The 20,067-nt window shown below is 39.5% G+C and overlaps 1 non-coding gene across 1 annotated transcript; it reads left to right on the top strand.

The window, feature by feature from the left end:
• The first annotated feature begins 17,306 nt into the window (after positions 1–17,306).
• On the top strand, positions 17,307–17,413 carry LOC118025366. The gene has a single exon (XR_004683301.1). It is a non-coding gene; the product is annotated as a U6 spliceosomal RNA (small nuclear RNA).
• Positions 17,414–20,067: the final 2,654 nt, after the last annotated feature.

The following is a 20,067-nucleotide window of genomic DNA, read 5'->3' as shown; positions in this document are numbered from 1 at the left end:
GAATCACCAGATGGTGAATTCCATGAAGTCTGTCCATGAAAACTGGTTATGCAGTACAATTCATGAGTTTCTTAGAGCTCTCAAGCTAGGATGTTGATGTTTTAGGTAATGTCCAGTCTTGGTTACTTCTCCTATAAAGGCAGGCATGACCCAAGCATTTTGCCTGACTTTCGTAGTGGTCCAGTTGACTGTCCAGGGAGAAATCATCCCATTCGTAGTCAGCTGTAAGGGTGACCTTTAGAGTGAGGGAGGTCCTTTAGAGTTTAAATCAAGTCATGGGGCTTTAGGTCACAGGGCTTCTTTGGATTCTGGAGAAAGGGACCACCAGCAAGGCAACCTAGTGTTCCAGTAGGGTTCTAAAAAAATGGGTTATATTTTTTGGTGATGTAAATTAGGCAGGAGAGTAAGTATTAGAGAAGTAAGTTTGGAGGACTGTATCCTGATATTGAAGAAAATTTAAAGAACTGGAAATCTGGAAGGGATTGACGAACTGACCAACATAACAGGATTTACCAGATAGGTACCAAAATATGGGGTTTGGGTTTTGTTGTTGATGTTGTAGTTGTTTAGTGGGGAGAGGAAGTCAATTAAATACTTATCAGACAGTGTTTGCATATCATCAGTTATCCACAGTTTATAGAGAATCAAAGTAGCTCAAAAACAATGGACAGGGCTAGAATCTGATAATCTGGAAGACCTGGGGACAGGTGCTGAGGGGGCCACATGTTGCCTGGGGAAGAGGATTCAGCAGCTATATTCCTATGGAACTATAAAGACGGAAGGAAAGGGGTGGGCCATCACTGCAGGCTCAGAAGATTCAGAGGAGTCTAGAGGGTCAGTCTTCTAATACACCCATCAGAGATCCCCATTCATTCCCAATGCAAGGATTTCAGGTTTTCCAAACAAGGGATCTGAACTTGGCATTAAGACCTACGTTGGTTAAGTGTATAACCATCTTTAAACTTCAACTACTCTGACAGTTAAGTTCCAGCTTTACCCTCTGGCTGGCGGAAATGACAAGTTCTTCATAATGAAAAAGACCCTCTGGCTTTCTCTTGTCCCCAGCTATTTATTATCTTTCTATGAACAGAGATTCTTAAGGAGTGTTTGTGAGCCAGCAGGATTAGCATCATTCGGGAACTTTTTGGAAATGTAATTTCTGAGCTCCACTCTTGATCTACTGAATCAGAAATTCTAATGTTGGCATGACGCAGTCTGTGTTTTAACAGGCTCTCTCAGTGATTCTGATGCACCCTAAGTTCGAAAACTACTGTAGTAGTGCATCAACAGTGCTTAGCAATAACTCTGACCCTAGTATCCTTATAGCCACTATTTTCTCTATGTATCTCAACTGCCTAATATGTTAGAGCTGCCAGTGTATTTCCATCCACCACATTCCCTCCCTATTCACCACTGCTGAAACTTTTAACAGACCACAGCCTTAAGCCAGAGCCCTTCTGTGCTCCATCTACTACCAGTGGTGGGGTCCTTAGTGTCAGCCAAGTGCTGGGCAGTCCAGCTCCAAAAGCTCACTTGCTTTCTCAGACCACTTCCAGTATTGTCACAGCCCAGGTTCTCTAGAAGCAGAGCTTGATATAGAGCTTAGGGTGCCAGACACTTAGTAAAAGTCAACATCAGTGAAGGTAATAGGGAGGAAAGAGGATTGGATGGAGAGAGAAGTTGGCTTAGGATGCAAAACTTGGCAAAACTTTGACCAATTCGACAAGAAGTTCTAAAGCTAATGCTGCCCATCCCAAATTGGTCAAAAAGTGCCAGCCCTTTATTACCCCGCCATGCTTGGTCACCAGGTGTAGGCTGACCGAGGAAAGGCATGACCTCAGGCAAAATGTTCTCTAAAGCCTGAAGCTGATCAGGAAGATGAGAGCTAGAGGTTATCTTTAGACCACACTGTCTGTGGCTGAGCATCAAGTTCTTCCTCTAAAGGGGACATGGGTGGAAGATCCCCAGTGTACTACAGTTAGTAACTTGCCTAAATTCACATTATAAGTAGGTAGTAGAGCCAAGCTTTGAAGCCAGTTAACCTGGCCTTCAAGGTCCCTGGTTGTCACCGTCTTGCTTCAGCACCTAATGGCTAATGCTGTATCACTGAACAACTTTAAACAAGGTGACAGGAATAGACTTGATTTTTAGGTAGATTATGAAGTATTAGTAGGTATCAATAGTTTGAGATTCCTCTTATTTGCTAGATTTTTATTAGACTCATTTTCCCCATCTGTAAAAAGTCTTTTGCCATCTATGAGGTTAATTCTTACTTTTCTGAGATAAATCCAGAATGTTCACAGTTTCCCTATGGGAGGACTACCTCTTTGAGAGGAAATTTCCCCACCCTGTTGCCCTGCATTTCACATTTCCTTGTGATTCTCTCACTTTGATTACGGGTGTTACCAGAACATTTTTCTTTTCAAGTTGTATCTTAGAGATTCTGGGTTTCATTTTAAGATAGAAGTACATATTTTCTTAAGACATCCTCATGAATAGGACTATGTGAGGAGAGAGATGAAAAGAAAGACAATATTGATTTCTTCATAAGAACAGAGCCTCAACTATTTCTCTTTTAAGGATTCCTTTTAAGGGCGTTTTCATACTATAGGTAGGAAATAATAAAAATGTTTTCATAAAAAACAATAATTCAATCACCAAATTTACTGTTACTCTAAATTCTAATTCTTGCCTAAAGTAAATGCGTAAGAAATATTTCTTGAATGGGGGGCGGAGCAAGATGGCGGAGGAGTAGGAGACCTGGATTTCGTCTCCTCTCAGGAATTCAGCTGGATAGGGATCAAACCATTCTGAACACCTACAAACCCAAAAGGAGATCGAAGAAAGGAAGAGCAACAACTCTCTCATCAGAAAAGCGACCACTTTCTGGAAGGTAGGACGTGCGGAGAAGTGAATCCGCAGCGATATTCGGGAGGATAGACGGCGGGGGAGGGGCCTCTATCGGCCGCTTCTGGCAAGTAATAGAACCATGGAGCACAAAATCGGAACTTTTAAAAGTCTGCTCCACCGAGGGACGTCACTCTGGTGCCTAAGCGGGGGGTGGAACCCTCCGGGACAGTGTGGTCTCAGGACCCTCGGGGTCACAGAAAGACCGGGGGTGCCTGAGTGTGGCAGAGCTCCCAGGGATCGGAGCGGGAAAGCGGGCTGCAGAGGCGGAGCCCAGGCGCGGGCTCTCAGCTCGGGGTTCCCTACACCGTGATCCGTGGCACAGTCGGGCCCCTGCTCCCCCAGCAGGGACCCAACAAGCGGCAGACCTGGGGAGACTCACCTTCCTCCCCTGGGATGAGCTGCTCAGGAGTGCGCTGCAGGGATCTGCTGGGTTTGGAGACTCCACCCGGGGTCGGGTGCCAGAGATAGAAACGCACGGTCACAGGCCGGGCGAGCACGGAGTGCGGCCAGAGACTGGGTAGACGGGAGTGACTGACGGCTTTTCTCTGGGGGCTCACTGAGCAGCGGGGCGCCGAGTTCTCGGCTCCTCCGGGGCGGAGATTGGGAGGCCGCCATTTTCACTCTCCACCTCCAAAGCTGTACGGAAAGCTCGCAGGGAACAAAAGCCCCGGAGAGCAAACCCGAGCAGATTACTTAGCCGGGAGGGGGCAAGGGCAGGGCAATTCTGCCTCCGGCAGAGACATTTGGAAACCACGGCAACAGGCCCCTCCCCAGAAGATCAGCGAGAACAGCCAGCCAAGACCAAGTTTACCGATCAATGAGAACAGCAGAACTTCAGCGCTAGGGGAATACTGCACATAGAATTCATGGCTTTTTTACCATGATTCTTTAGTCTTTCAAAGTTAATTTTTTTTAACTTTTTTTCTTTTTTTTTTTTGAATTTCTCTTTTTCCCTTTTTCAACCAACATCTTATCAATCCCTTTTTTTAAAAAAAAAATTTTATTTTTCATTTTTAGAGTCATATTCTATCCCTTCATAGTAGTTACCCATATTTTTGGCTTATATATATAAGTTGTTCTCTCTCTAAACTTTTGAGATAGTTTCTTCTAACAGATTAAAATATACCCTAAATCTCTAGTATATGGTGTTTTCTATTCCTCTGCCTGATCACATCCTCTCCCTTTTTTTTCTTTTTTCTTTTTTTAAATCCTCTTCTTTCTTTTTTCAAACAACTTCTTATCAATTCCTTTTATAAAATTTTTTATAATTTCCATCTTTACAGTCATATTCCTTCCCTTCATCATATCAACCCTTATTTTTGTACATATATAAGTTCTTCTTTCTTTAAAATTTTGGGAGGCACTTTCTTCTAAAAGATCAAAATACACCCCAAATCTAGTGTGTGGCACTGATTTATATACCAGCCTGATCATATTTGATCACATTCTGTTTTTGTTGTTGTTTTGTTTTGTTTGTTTTTGTTTTTATCTTTTTCTTTTTCTTTTTTTTTTTCTTTCTCTTTTTTCTCTCTTTCCCTTTCTTTTCCCACTGCTTCAGGTCTTTTCTGATTTGTTTAGAGTATATTTTCTGGGGACGTGGTTACTCTGCTAGCATTTTGTTCTCTCATTAATCTATTCTCCTCTGCACAAAATGACAAGACGGAAAAAATCACCTCAACAAAAAGAACAAGAGGTAGTACCGACTGCCAGGGAACTACTCAACATAGACATTAGTACGATGTCAGATCTAGAGTTCAGAATCATCACTTTAAAGATACAAGTGGGGCTTGAAAAAAATATGGAAGTTATTAGAGAAACCCTTTCTGGAGAAGTAAAAGAACGAAAATCCAACCAAGTAGAAATCAAAAAGGCTATTAATGAAGTGCAATCAAAAATGGGGGTGCTAACTGCTAGAATAAATGAGGCAGAAGAGAGAATCAGGAATATAGAAGATGAAATGATGGAAAATAAAGAAGCTGAGAAAAAGAGAGATAAACAACCACTGGATCACAAGGGCAGAATTCGAGAGATAAGCGATACCATAAGATCAAACAATATTAGAATAATTGGGATCCCAGAAGAAGAAGAAAGAGAGAGAGGGGCAGAAGGTATAATGGAGCAAATTATAGCAGAGAACTTCCCTAATTTGGGGAAGGAAACAGGCATGAAAATCCAGGAAGCACAGAGAACCCCTCTCAAAATCAATAAAAATAGGTCAACACCCCGACATCTAATAGTAAAACTTACGAGTCTCATAGACAAAGAGAAAATCCTGAAAGCAGCTCGGGAGAAGAGATATGTAACCTACAAGAGTAGAACCATTACATTGGCAACAGACCTATCGACAGAGACCTGGCAGGCCAGAAAGGACTGGCAGGATATATTCAGAGCACTAAATGAGAAAAATATGCAGCCAAGAATATTCTATCCAGCTAGGCTGTCATTGAAAATTGAAGGAGAGAGAAAAAGCTTCCAGGACAAACAAAAACTAAAGGAATTTGCAAACACAAAACCAGCCCTACAGGAAATCTTGAAAGGGGTCCTCTAAGCAAAGAGAGAGCCTAAAAGCAACATAGACCAGAAAGGAACACAGACAATATACGGTAACAGTCACCTTACAGGAAATACAATAGCACTAAATTCCTATCTTTCAATAGTTACCCTGAATGTAAATGGGCTAAATGCCCCAATCAAAAGACACAGGCTATCAGACTGGATTAAAAAACAAGACCCATCGATATGCTGTCTGCAAGAGACTCATTTTAGAACCAAAGACACCCCCAGATTGAAAGTGAGGGGGTGGAAAACCATTTACCATGCTAATGGACACCAAAAGAAATTTGGAGTGGCAATCCTTCTATCAGACAAATTAGATTTTAAACCAAAGACTGTAATAAGAGATGAGGAAGGACATTATATCCTACTTAAAGGATCTATCCAACAAGAAGATCTAACAATTGTAAATATCTATGCCCCTAACATGGGAGCAGCCAATTATATAAGGCAATTAATAACAAAAGCAAAGAAACACATCGACAACAATACAATAATAGTGGGGGACTTGAACATCCCCTTCACTGAAATGGACAGATCGTCTAAGCAAAAGATCAACAAGGAAATAAAGACTTTAAATGACACACTGGACCAAATGGACTTCACCAACATTTTCAGAACATTCCACCCCAAAGCAACGGAATGCACATTCTTCTCTAGTGCCCATGGAACATTCTCCAGAATAGATCACATCCTAGGTCATAAATCAGGTCTCAACCGGTACCAAAAGACTGGGATCATTCCCTGCCTATTTTCAGACCACAATGCTTTGAAACTAGAACTCAATCACAAGAGGAAAGTCGGAAAGAACTCAAATACATGGAGGCTAAAGAGCATCCTACTGAAGAATGAATGGGTCAACCAGGAAATTAAAGAAGAAATAAAAAAATACATGGAAACCAATGAAGATGAAAACACAACTATTCAAAATCTTTGGGATGCAGCAAAGGCAGTCCTAAGAGGAAAGTATATAGCAATACAAGCCTTCCTCAAGAAACAAGAAAGGTCTCAAGTACACAACCTAACCCTACACCTAAAGGAGATGGAGAAAGAACAGCAAAGAAAGCCTAAACCCAGCAGGAGAAGAGAAATCATAAAGATCAGAGCAGAAATCAATGAAAGAGAAACTAAAAGAACAGTAGAACAGATCAATGAAACTAGGAGCTGGTTCTTTGAAAGAATTAACAAGATTGATAAACCCCTGGCCAGACTTATCAAAAAGAGAAGAGAAATGACCCAAATCAACAAAATCATGAATGAAAGAGGAGAGATCACAACCAACACCAAAGAAATACAATTATAAGAACATATTATGGGCAACTCTATGCCAGCAAATTCGATAACCTGGAAGAAATGGAGGCATTCCTAGAGATGTATCAACTACCAAAACGGAACCAGGATGAAATCCAAAACCTGAACAGACCTATAACCACTAAGGAAATTGAAGCAGTCATCAAAAATCTCCCAAAAAACAAAAGCCCAGGGCAGATGGCTTCCCAGGGGAATTCTACCAAACATTTCAAGAAGAATTAATACCTATTCTTCTGAAACTGTTCCAAAAAATAGAAATGGAAGGAAAACTTCCAAACTCATTTTATGAGGCCAGCATTACCTTGATCCCAAAACCAGACAAAGACCCCATCCAAAAGGAGAATTACAGACCAATATCCCTGATGAACATGGATGCAAAAATTCTCACCAAAATACTAGCCAATAGGATCCAACAGTACATTCAAAGGACTATTCACCATGACCAAGTGGGATTTATCCCTGGGCTGCAAGTTTGGTTCAACATCCGCAAATCAATCAATGTGATACAATACATTAACAAAAGAAAGAACAAGAATCATATGACCCTCTCAATAGATGCAGAAAAAGCTTTTGACAAAGTACAGCATCCTTTCTTGATCAAAACTCTTCAGAGTATAGGGATCGAGGGTACATACCTCAATATCATAAAAGCCATCTATGAAAAACCTACAGCGAATATCATTCTCAATGGGGAAAAACTGAGAGCTTTCCCCCTAAGGTCAGGAACGCGGCAGGCATGTCCACTATCACCACTGCTATTCAACATAGTATTGGAAGTCCTAGCCACAGCAATCAGACAACAAAAAGAAATCAAAGGCATCCAAATTGGCAAAGAAGAAGTCAAACTCTCACTCTTTGCAGATGATATGGTACTTTATGTGGAAAACCCAAAAGACTCCACCCGAAAACTGCTAGAACTCATACAGGAATTCAGTCAAGTGGCAGGATATAAAATCAATGCACAGAAGTCAGTGGCATTCCTATACACCAACAACAAGACAGAAGAAAGAGAAATTAAGGAGTCGATCCCATTTACAATTGCACCCAAAACCATAAGATACCTAGGAATCAATCTAACCAAAGAGACAAAGGATCTGTACTCAGAAAACTATAAAATACTCATGAAAGAAATTGAGGAAGACACAAAGAAATGGAAAAACGTTCCATGCTCATGGATTGGAGGAACAAATATTGTGAAGATGTCAATGCTATCTACAGCAATCTACACATTCAATGCAATCCCCATCAAAATACCATCCACTTTTTTCAAAGAAATGGAACAAATCATCCTAAAATTTGTATGGAACCAGAAAAGACCCCGCATAGCCAGAGGAATGTTGAAAAAGAAAAGCAAAGCCGGCGGCATCACAATTCCGGACTTCCAGCTCTATTACAAAGCTGTCATCATCAAGACAGCATGGTACTGGCACAAAAAACAGACACATAGATCAATGGAACAGAATAGAGAGCCCAGAAATGGACCCTCAACTCTATGGTCAACTCATCTTTGACAAAGCAGGAAAGAATGTCCAATGGAACAAAGTCTCTTCAACAAATGGTGTTGGGAAAATTGGATAGCCACATGCAGAAGAATGAAACTGGACCATTTCCTTACACCACACACAAAAATAGACTCCAAATGGTTGAAAGACCTCAGTGTGAGACAGGAGTCCATCAACATCCTAAAGGAGAACACAGGCAGCAACCTCTTTGACCTCAGCCGAAGCAACTTCTTCCTAGAAACATCGCCAAAGGCAAGGGAAGCAAGGGCAAAAATGAACTATTGGGACTTCATCAAGATAAAAAGCTTTTGCAAAGCAAAGGAAACAGTCAACAAAACCAAAAGACAACCGACAGAATGGGAGAAGATATTTGCAAATGACATATCAGATAAAGGGCTAGTATCCAAAATCTATAAAGAACTCATCAAACTCAACACCCAAAGAACATAGAATCCAATCAAGAAATGGGCAGAAGACATGAACAGACATTTTTCCAAAGAAGACATCCAAATGGCCAACAGACACATGAAAAAGTGCTCAATATCGCTCGGCATCAGGGAAATCCAAATCAAAACCTCAATGAGATACCACCTCACACCAGTCAGAATGGCTAAAATTAACAAGTCAGGAAACGACAGATGTTGGTGGGGATGTGGAGAAAGGGGAAACCTCCTACACTGTTGGTGGGAATGCAAGCTGGTGCAGCCACTCTGGAAAACTGTATGGAGGTTCTTCAAAAAGTTGAAAATAGAGCTACCATATGATCCAGCAATTGCACTACTGGGTATTTACCCCAAAGATACAAAAGTATGGATCCGAAGGGGTATGTGCACCCCGCTGTTTATAGCAGCAATGTCCACAATAGCCAAACTGTGGAAAGAGCCAAAATGTCCATCGACAGATGAATGGATAAAGAAGAGGTCGTATATATATACAATGGAATATTATGCAGCCATCAAAAGGAATGAGATCTTGCCATTTGCAACGATGTGGATGGAACTGGAGGGTATTATGTTGAGTGAAATAAGTCAAACAGAGAAAGACATGTATCATATGATCTCACTGATATGAGGAATTCTTAATTGTAGGAAACAAACTGAGGGTTGCTGGAGTGGGGGGTGGGGTGGGAGGGATGGGGTGACTGGGTGATAGACACTGGGGAGGGTATGTGCTCTGGTAAGCGCTGTGAATTGTGCAAGACTGTTGAATCTCAGATCTCTACCTCTGAAACAAATAATGCAATATATGTTAAGAAAAAAAAAGAAGAAGAAGAAGAAGGTAGCAGGAGGGGAAGAATGAAGCGGGGGAAATCGGAGGGGTAGACGAACCATGAGAGACGATGGACTCTGAAAAACAAACAGGGTTCTAGAGGGGAGGGGGGTGGGAGGATGGGTTAGCCTAGCGGTGGGTATTGAGGAAGGCACACTCTCCATGGAGCACTGGGTGTTATGCACAAACAATGAATCATGGAACACTTCATCTAAAACTAATGATGTAATGTATGGGGATTAACATAAGAATAAAAAAAATGTTAAATAAAAAAAATGGTTAAGAGGGTAAATTTAATGTTAGGTATTTTTATCACAATAAAAGTTTTTAAAAAGAAAAAAAAATATTTCTTGAATGAATGAATGAATCATTATCATCCCAGTGCATCTTATACTTTGAGTTATCTTTCCAGTCATGGAAATGATTATCCCAGAGAATGTGAATATTCTTACCAGTAAATCATAGAGGCAAGAAATGAAAGCCAAGAAATTCTTACTTCCTTAGGTCTCAAGTCGCCATAAACTTCCTTCCATGTTTCCATATTCATTTAATCTGTGTCTCATTTTCTCAAGTTATACCATGTTTAAGGGGGAAACAGAACAAGCATACAAGCAAACTGTGCAAATGTCTCCCTTCAGTTCTGCTTTGGGTTACTGCTATCAGCAGTTTGTGAGCAGAATCGGAGAAGAAAGCAGATGGCACATCGAAATCAGAATAATTCAAGAAGAATTTAGTAAAAAGACTATTTAAAAGGGGTAGGGGAACCACAAAAGATAGTGAAGTGCCTGGTTTAGTAACAGTTTAGGAATAGTTTAGCTGCCATATACTCTTAGGTCTGAAGAGGTGGTTTCCAGAACAGCATGCAGAGATCTAGCTGCCTTTCAGCACCTGAGAATCTTTGGTTAAGAGACACAAGAACCCATGGCTGCCCTGCTGGGAGGGAGCTGGTGTGATGAAATCTCCAGCCTCACTCTCCTACCTCCCTCCAATCTGCTGCCAGGATTTCCCTGGGCCACAAGCCTTCCCTCCCAGGAAACCAGAGAGCAAGGGAAGTTGTTGGTGGCTTGCATACAGACCGGCCTGGGAGGGGCAAGGGCAGGAAGAAGTAGGATAGAGAGTGCATCTGCAGGGGCAAATGGAAGTTTTACAGCATGCTTTTATTTTTTTACAATCAGCAAAATGAATACACGCTGAATTGGGACTACTTATATGACCTGATGTTCATATGAAAGTGATGATAAATAAACCCAAAGTTTTTAATGTGTGAGAGAACACTAACCTATCAGAATCTAAGAAAATAATCTAATTAACAAAATTTCTGGAACTCTAATGCAACCAAAGAATTCTTTGCTCTGTGCGTGTCTGTTGTACGTTTTTTGTTTGTTTGTTTTTTAACTATCTTAATGTCATAAATGAGTCATGAAATTCCTAGCTCAACAGCTTGGGAATGATACAAAAATCCAGATTTCTGCAAGTAGAAAATTCTCATTGATTATTTGAATCAATTCTCATTGATTTAAGTTTGCTTTCTATATTCAGAGACTGACGAATTTTAATGTAAAGGGCTGAACGGTAAATATTTTTGGGTTAGCAAGCCATAGAAGTCTCTATCACAGTTAGTTACTTTGCCATTGTAGGCTGAAAATAGCCATAAATAAATGGGAATAATTGTGTGTCAGTAAAACTGCATTTACAAAAACAGGTGAACTGGCTAGCCCATGCATTCATTGATCAAAGGAGAGAAAATGGTTTTAAACAGACAGATGTGGGTCCCAGGCCTAACTCCTATACTTTTAGCAGACTGGCCCTGGACAAATGGCTTATCCTCTGACCAAACTCTCTACCTCAGAGAGTCCATAAAAAACATAAGTAAAGTGACCTGGTACAGATCAGCCACTCAATAACGGGTAGACACCTTCCTTTCTACATATTACCAAAGAAAATATGGAAATTGAAAAAATGAATTTGGCTCAAATGTGTTGAGCTACTTTCAAAGTGGGTCAAAAGGTCTCTAGGGAAAATCTGGAGCATCCATCGTCTAAATAAATTCCATGGAGAAAGATACCACATAAAAGTGCCAGAGTTTTAATTTTTAAAATGAGCAACTTAATATCTTGAGCAGAATTTAGTGGATTTAAAAGAATGGGCTGCATTATTATTGCCAGCAGGGGACTATTTAATTGGGAGTCCTTCATCTGCAATACAAAAAAGCAGCAGGAACACAATCAGCTAGTAAAGAACAAAAAAGGGTATCAAAGAGGGTGGGGAAGAATAAGCCAATGTGTGTCTAGAGAGACAGAGAAGCAGAAAAAAGGCATGGCCCCAAAGGAACTCTCAGCATTACTCAGAAACATAATCTATAAGTTAGTTTCCCCAAAGCATGTTGTGATTTACTCAAAACTTTCCACCTCTATCTCCTCTCTGCCATTATTCATAAGATTTCAGCAAACTCAAAATAAATTCTCAACAGAAAAAAAAAAAAAATGGCAGACACCTTTGAGCCCATGTTGGCCAGTCTCTTTCTCCCTAAATGAGGCATTATATCTTCCAGAAATTTCCCCACTGCCCAAGCCTGGATAAATGCTCCCTTCTAGATATTCTCCAGCACACTAGCTATCCTTATGGCAGGACAGCATGGCCTTTCTATTGCTCTGTGTCTCCCACTCATCCCTAAGCTCCTGAAAGGAGTCTCTGTGCTGTCATCAGAGTTATGGTCACAGCTAATAGCTCAGTGAATGGCTCGCCCAAAGCTTGATAAATATTTGTTAAATATAGAATAAAGAGGTGAATGTGAACTAGATGGGATTCCTTTTGTCTTTTGAGATATTTCTGTCTTCATTCATTCCTAATAAACAAATTACCATACTTAATCTCTTGAATTCCTATTTTCTAGATTTGTGACTACTTCATCTTGTTGGAGTCTAAGTTGTATGATATGTGTGAAGCACCTCTCTCTCTCAGAGTCTGGTGGTTCACTCAGTGCATTTTAGCTCTTCTCCCCCTTTCAGGTCAGTATGCTGCTAACCTCAATAATGTCTTTTTTTTTTTTTTTAAGATTTATATATTTATTTATTTATTTATTTGAGAGAGAGAGAATGAGAGACAGAGAGCATGAGAGGGAGAAGCAGACTCCCCACCGAGCAGGGAGCCCTGATGCAGGGCTCAATCCCAAGACTCCAGGATCATGACTCGAGCCAAAGGCAGACGCTTAACCAACTGAGCCACCCAGGCGCCCCTAACCTCAATAATTTCTTAATGAAACATTTGCCTACAGTTATATTTGCTTTTGCCATTTTCTTTTTAGTAAACTTGTTGTTGTTTTTTGTTTGCACTGAAGTTGCATGCATTCTAGACCAGGTCACAATTAACTTTGCTTCACCCGAAATTACACTTGAAAGCCATTTATGCCTTTGAAATGCACTCCTTTTTAAAATCAGCAAATCCAATACCTTATTGCTCTTAACTGATCTCCAAGTGGTATGTACACCAAGTAGGGAGTCCATATATTATCAATGGGAATCCTTACACTCACTCACATGTAGATTTATGATAGGCAATAGGGCCAAGAGTGCAACTTTCAGCAATAGATTTTTGGTGTCCCTATTCTGATCTATCATAATTAGCCTATAAAGTGGAGAAAATAATAGTATGCAGATCATGGGGTTGTTATAATAATTAAATTAGCTAATATATGGGAATCATTTTCAATAATACCAAACACAAAGTAGCCAGCATGTTTGTGTTAATTATTGTTACTATTATTATCATGTGGATCATTTTAAAGAAATATTGGGGGTCTCTGAAATGTGGATCTATAATGACAATAGCACATCGGTAAAGCACTTTTCAATTCCAGAGTACTATAAACTTTCTCCATGAAGATTTTATTTAATCTGTACCACTCTCCATTTTACATATAGAGAAAGTAGGCTAAGAGCAGTTAAATTGTTTTCCAAAGTCACACAATAAGTAAATGACAAAAACTCCAAATCTGACTCCATGTTCAGCATTTATCCACCATATTCCAGCTAAAGCAGAAAGAGGTATTATAAACTTGTAGACAACAGGTAGAATACAAATTTAAATTACAATCTCTCTGTAGTGAGATCATTCACAACCTTTTTGGTGTTGGCTCGATATTCTCTTATACTTCTTGTCTCCTATAAGTTAGACCCTGTCTGCACAAGCATTGCACAAACCACTCAACTAACTACTTCATTTAAAAGATCACAATGTCAGCATGTGTACACCATTGGGAAAAATTAATTTTAATATGGATCAAAATGTGGTAGCACACCTGTGAGAGATTTGAGAGATTTGCAGTGCTCTGGGTAGGAAGCAGATATCAAATTGTCTAAGTTTCATTTGATCCCAGATCTTCTGAGCTAAACAGTAGAGTTTACTTATTCATTTGCTATTTTTTTTATTATACTAATGTGACTTCTCTAGAAATATTTAAATAGTAAATAAAGAAAATTGTTTTTAAGAGTACTACTGTCATTCATAAAGATGTCCTGGTATACAGATTTCCTGTGGACTTTGGAATTCTCTGTCCATTCATGACAATCAATGCATAAATTCATTTCCTATAGCTCTGTTTCCATTTTGTATTAACTGAATAGCACGTGTGATCTTCTCTGATAGGAATTGGTAATTTGCCATGAAATAAGGATGTGTTAATTGTCACAGACTTCAATAACACACTTTCATTCACTGTATATTAACAGATCCCACTGCATCTTTCCATGTACTTTTGAAGTTCTTTTATCTTTCTATAATATGTATTAAGTGCAGGTGTGACATTCAGGTCAGTTGTTAACTGACAATCATTTGTATATTAAAATTACCTCTTAAAAATAAGACAGCATCTCAAGGCAGATGGATAACATCAATGCAGGGCTCTTAAGCGCCATTATATGGTGATTGGCTGCTGCTAATTGACAAACACATCTACATCCTGTATTAGGAACAGCCTGATCCAACCTCTCGCAAGTTAACTGATGCATTCTGATAGAATCTACAAACCCCATTTTCTGAATTAACCCACTGGAGATGAAAGAGCCAATGATGAGAATCTTGGTTCAAAGGATCTCTATCATTGCTGTTTGCTATTTATGCACTTCCATTTTTGTCTGCAGTTCAACTTTACCTTTCTTATCCTTTGAGTCCCTAAGTTATTCTTTTGCAATACCATATTCTGATGTGGTATCAACGACCTCTATGTCGGTGACTCCCAAATCTTTATCTTTAACCTTGATTTCTCTTCCATGATCCCAGCTATATATGCCCACTGACTCTATTTGGGGATCCCACAAGTACCCTGGCATTAAAAAAAGAATTTTCTCCTGACATATCCAAATCTTTTCTTCTCAATTTTTATCCCCAAATACATTTCAGACCCATCTTTGGTTCTTTCCTCTTGCCCCTCTGAAACTAGAAACTGTCAAGTCTATCTCTGAAATGTCACTCCAGTATGTTTGCTTCTCTCTATCTCCATTGCTAATGCTTTCCTTCAACCCCCATTTCTTTTTTCTTACATGGATCTAGTAGCTGTTTCATTTATCATCCCATATCCTGTCACTTCCTTTTCCAAATCATTCGTGAGACTGTCTAAAACACAGATCTGATCATGTCATTTTTCTCTTAAGTAACCTTTTTCTTCTTTCTTGCTCAGTGAATGTCTTCTCAATCTTTCAAGACCAAAGTCAACTGTTACAATTCCTCTATATCCTTTCTTGACTTCTCCAGGCAGATTTAGTCTCTCTTGTCTGAATTCCAAAAGCCCTTCTAAAAACATGTTACAGCACTGTCACTTCTTCTGTATACTGAAGTGACCAAAGTAATACGGACTAGTACTCAGAATTTTTTTTCAGGATCCCAGGCTTCTGATGGGTACTGAAATTCTTACTGTTAATCACCAGTAGAATGCAAGCTTAAGAGAACATAGAGTTAGTTTGTGTAAAGGGTTGAGATATTTTCTGCAAGAGTGTACCAGGAATTGCAAGCCCCAACCATAAAGGACAGTGTATGTATGTGTGTGTGTGCCTATGCTCACTAAACCCAAAACCTCAGAATATATTGCCCTGGATTATATAAAGTGGTCTTTTCTTCTTGTTAAACTAGAACCCACAGAGTGTATTTTCCCAGACTTTCTCACTCAGATCATCTACTTCTGAGAACTATGAACTAAAATCAGCCTTGCCCCACCTCACTTTCCTGTTTCTTGTCCCATTCCCCCCCCTTCATAACTAACCTAAGTGTCCATATCCTCCATAAGTTCCAAAATATAGGAACAGTCTCACTTTTATCCCAACCTTCCGGCTAACAGTGTATAAGGACTTTATTTTTGTTGTTCCACTTGGTTAGAATTTATTTGACAACACTTTGACGTCTGTTTAATTTAGTGTCTGGTACCTGTTAGGAGTAGGTACTAAACGTGTATTTGTTGAATGAATGAACATATTATTATTATTTTTTAAAGATTTTATTTATTTATTTGACAGAGAGACACAGAGAGAGAGGGAACACAAGCAGGGGGAGTGGGAGAGGGAGAAGCAGGCCTCCCGCTGAGCAGGGAGCCCGATGTGGGACTCGATCCCAGGACCCTGGGACCATGACCTGAGCCGAAGGCAGACGTTTGAGGACTGAGCCACCCAGGCGCCCCAACTGCTGTTCTTTTTCTTTTTTTTTTTTAAGGGAGAGAGAATTTTTATTTTTATTTTTTTTTAAGATTTTACTTATTTGACAGAGACACAGTGAGAGAGGGGACACCAGCAGGGGGAGCGGGAGAGGGAGAAGCAGGCTTCCCGCGGAGCAGGGAGCCCGATGCGGGGCTCGATCCCAGGACCTGGAATCATGGCCTGAGCCGAAGGCAGATGCTAAACGACTGAGCCACCCAGGCTCCCCTGAACATATTATTTTTGTAAAATATTTTGTAAAAAGTTAGTCTTAGGTCAAGAAGTGAAGATGCAGGTAAATAAGCCCTAGATATAAGTTTAATATGACCTAGATTCTCGGCCAAAGAGAATCTTAGAGCACATCAAATGGGGTTAAGTCTTACGGAAACATACCAGAAAGACAGCAAACAAGCCTAGAAAGGATTCTAGGATAGCTCTGTGCTTGCACAGTAGTTATTCTATGTGCTGTTTACTGCCCTTCCATTATCCCTGACTATTCAGTAAAGTGTTATTAATGGTTACAATCTGGTCTCAGAAACAGAAAATTAGAGAAGTTCTGTGCTCATCTGTGGGAAAAGTGATGCAGAAAAGAAGAGTTTCCTGGTCCTTGAGTAGTGCTCCCTCTTCTTATAGTAGAGAAGAGTGAAGAGTTAGTAGATGTCACTAGCAGAGGGCAGCTGCATGAGGAGGAGGAGGAGAGATTGAGCACACCAAAGAAAAGTTATCTTGTACCATCATAATCAGCATATGAAAAAGAACTATGGTCTTATATCTTAGCCACAAGCACATAGAGGCCTGGGATATTGGGGCTCACGTATTTTCTTTTCTGTTTTCACTATTTTACTACTTATTATTCCACTTTTACTCCAAGGAAAAGATTATGCCATTTTTATCTTGGTACTCTGAAGCGTATTTTTATGGAGGCAACATAGATTGGACACTTACCACAAATCATTCATTCATTCACTCACTCAGTTACATTATTTAGCCAACATTTAACATGTGCGGTGCTCATAAAACAGGCAAATATGGTAAAGACAAGGTGTATGAAAAGTGTTCATTCTTTTAAGAATGGGGAATATTGGTGTTCTCTTTGGCAGCACATATACGAATATCAAAACAATATAAAGAAGATTAGCGTGGCCCCTGTCCAAGGATGACACACAAATTCACGAAGTGTTCCATATTTTTGTGGGGGATAGAGGCCCCAAGTTATGGAATGAATACATCACAGGAATAAAAAGCACAGCATAGAGAACAGAGTCAATGGTTTTGTAATAACATTGCATGGTGACAGATGGTAGTTAAGGTGTGGTGAGCATAGCATAATACATAAATGTATAGAGATGTTGAATCACTCTGTTGTACACCTAGAAGTAATGTAACATTGTGTGTCAACTATACTCAAAAAACTAAAAAAAAAAAAAAAAAGAATGGAGAATAATGGGGAAATGGCTAGTGGAAAGGGATGTTTCTAGGCTTAAGTAAGACATTCCTGGGGCTTCCATACAGCGTCTCCTTTTTCAGAGAACAGGATGCATGCCTAGGGGTGGGCCAGAGAAGGTCTTGTTAGAACATTGCTATGGCCAGCCAAGGTCATACACTGGAACCTAGAACATTGCTATGGCCAGCCAAGGTCTCACACTGGAACCTAGAAGGCCAGAGTCTAAAAAATGTAGAAAAATCTTGAGGGATGAGTCTGGGGGACAGTAACTCTTTGGTGTAGAAAGTCAAAACCAGAAAAATCAAAGTGAATGATAAGTCAGAGGGTAGGGGTGGTACTAAGCATGGATCTAGGGATCCCAGCCCAAAGCATCAGGTGGACCAGAAGAGATGAGTTATGAGCTGGGTTTAAAGGCTGACTACAGTTTAATAAGGCAAATCCTAGCTCTTCCTGGGAAGGGCATTAAGGCTTACCATAGAGGCTGGAAGCAAAAGGGGACCAAAAAAAAAAGGAATAGAAGGAGTCGGTGAAAAGCTGAAATGACCATCAGTAATCTATAAGAATAATTCAGTCTGTTTTCATTTCTGTATTAGGAGTTTCAAGAAAGACCCATATCAATGGGGTTTCAGGGGCATAAGCTGTTTGTAAATTTTAAAATGGAGAAATTTACATGCGTAAGTCAGAGCTAAGGAAATTATAAGAATTTTGCCCAAATAAGAGTAACAGCTAATCTCCAGAAAATAAATCTTAGAGTAAAAATATGGGTAATATCTTCATCCAATCAATATGCATAGCAGAGATTCCCTTCAAATAACCAAAGCCCTATGAGGACAGAGAAACCTTACATGCCCAAGAGAGTGGAAACAGGAGAAATTGGTTCTCCCCTGGAAATATAGGATGGAAAAATGGGTCACTGACTTATGACTGAAGTGTTGGCATGACTGGTGTTGGCATAAGTATTAACATTCACTCCTGCCAACTCTAAATACTGACCTAAAGGTATTTTGTCTTATAATTTCTTGTTGCATAAATTTTTATTTATGCTTTTATCTCACCCACTAGAATAGTGATTTTCAATCCTAGTGTACATTAAATAATTTTTCTTTTGCTTTTTTAAATAGATATTCCAGGGCTCTGCCTACAAAAATTCCAATTTAATTGGTGTGGGTTGGACTCTGGTCACTAATATATTTTTTGAAGATTTTATTTATTTATTTGACAGAGAGAGAGCATGAGAGCACAAGCAGGGAGAAGGGCAGAGGGAAAGGGAGAAGCAGACACCCCGCTGAGCAGGGAACCTGATGTGGGACTCGATCCCAGGACCCTGAGATCATGACCTGAGCCAAAGGCAGACAATTAGCCAACTGAGCCACCTGGTCACTAGTATTTTTAAAACTTTCCTAGGTAATTATAATGTGTATTCAGAGTTAAAATTTCCACAGCTCATTAAAATATCATTAACTGCTAAACAGAGTTCCCAATGGATTGTTTTGGGCTGCTAGAAAAATCTAAATATAAAATTGAGGATCACTGCTTATTAAAGATTATTTTAGAATGAAAGTAAAGATTTTCTAAAATGTCTTAAAATATCCACAATAAGAGGCTTCTGAGTCAAGATATCTGAGAATAATCATTACCTCCCTTCTTCCTCAAAATCCAAAAGAAATAATCCAAAAGAATAATCCAAACTCCAAAAATTCCAAAAGAAAAAAATTTTAACATTGCAGTACTAGGAAATTGAGGAAATTCCTGTCCACATGCCAAAATTATAAGGAATTTACAGAAAATAAAATGATATGATGAAGAAACTAAGACCCAATGCATGCCTGACATGTGACAGATGAAAAGGCAAGTTTTCCACTCGCCAAATCCTGGAATAACAAAAGATAAGAGACAGCAGGAAAGAGAAGCAAGAGCCAAACATGGGGAATTTAGCAAGTAACTAATTAAAGGACTGGAAAACAGCTCCTCTGACCTTGGCTCTCTGAGCATCTGGGATTATGCGATGCTAAGAGAAAAATAGAGCAGTATGAACAAAGTGCTGGAAATTTAATGAGAATAACTTCTTTAAAATATAAAGAGAATGTATGAAACATACATGAACAGTTTAAGAATAACTATAGGTGAATACTCAGGTAAGCAGCACCCTAATTAAGAACAAACATTGCTAATTCCTTAGAATTCCTCTCCTGCTAACATCTCATTGTCTCCCCACTAAGAGTAACTAATAAATTGATGGATATAATTTATTTCCTTATTTTATAGAAAATATTTTACCACCTATGATTACAACTGCAAGCAATATATTGTTGGTTCTGCTTCTTTTTGAACTTGGTATATATGGAATCATATTGTATATGATTCTTCTGTAATTTCTTTCACTCAACAATGTATTTGCAGG

The sequence above is a fragment of the Mirounga leonina genome, unplaced genomic scaffold (genome assembly GCF_011800145.1).
Source record: "Mirounga leonina isolate KUSES-001 unplaced genomic scaffold, KU_Mleo_1.0 Mir_200, whole genome shotgun sequence".
Taxonomy (NCBI): domain Eukaryota; kingdom Metazoa; phylum Chordata; class Mammalia; order Carnivora; family Phocidae; genus Mirounga; species Mirounga leonina.
This window is presented reverse-complemented; position numbering and strand designations above follow the sequence as displayed.